Source organism: Oncorhynchus gorbuscha, unplaced genomic scaffold, assembly GCF_021184085.1.
Source record: "Oncorhynchus gorbuscha isolate QuinsamMale2020 ecotype Even-year unplaced genomic scaffold, OgorEven_v1.0 Un_scaffold_816, whole genome shotgun sequence".
Classification (NCBI taxonomy): domain Eukaryota; kingdom Metazoa; phylum Chordata; class Actinopteri; order Salmoniformes; family Salmonidae; genus Oncorhynchus; species Oncorhynchus gorbuscha.
The window spans coordinates 306,290-307,215 of record NW_025745820.1 but is presented as its reverse complement, the minus strand read 5'-3'; positions in this window follow the sequence as shown (position 1 = coordinate 307,215).

The following is a 926-nucleotide window of genomic DNA, read 5'->3' as shown; positions in this document are numbered from 1 at the left end:
ACTCTTTCTTCACTTAGGAAAAGAGGTCCTTAAGGGTTCTCTACCTGTCCCCATATGGGAACTCTTTCTTCACTTAGGGAAAAGAGGTCCATAAGGGTTCTCTACCTGTCCCCATATGGGAACTCTTTCTTCACTTAGGAAAAGAGGTCCATAAGGGTTCTCTACCTGTCCCCATATGGGAACTCTTTCTTCACTTAGGGAAAAGAGGTCCATAAGGGTTCTCTACCTGTCCCCATATGGGAACTCTTTCTTCACTTAGGGAAAAGAGGTCCATAAGGGTTCTCTACCTGTCCCCATATGGGAACTCTTTCTTCACTTAGGAAAAAGAGGTCCATAAGGGTTCTCTACCTGTCCCCATATGGGAACTCTTTCTTCACTTAGGGAAAAGAGGTCCATAAGGGTTCTCTACCTGTCCCCATATGGGAACTCTTTCTTCACTTAGGGAAAAGAGGTCCATAAGGGTTCTCTACCTGTCCCCATATGGGAACTCTTTCTTCACTTAGGGAAAATAGGTCCATAAGGGTTCTCTACCTGTCATATGGGAACTCCTTCACTTAGGGAAAAGAGGTCCATAAGGGTTCTCTACCTGTCCCCATTTGGGAACTCTTTCTTCACTTAGGGAAAAGAGGTCCATAAGGGTTCTCTACCTGTCCCCATATGGGAACTCTTTCTTCACTTAGGAAAAGAGGTCCTTAAGGGTTCTCTACCTGTCCCCATATGGGAACTCTTTCTTCACTTAGGGAAAAGAGGTCCATAAGGGTTCTCTACCTGTCCCCATATGGGAACTCTTTCTTCACTTAGGGAAAAGAGGTCCATAAGGGTTCTCTACCTGTCCCCATATGGGAACTCTTTCTTCACTTAGGGAAAAGAGGTCCATAAGGGTTCTCTACCTGTCCCCATATGGGAACTCTTTCTTCACTTAGGGA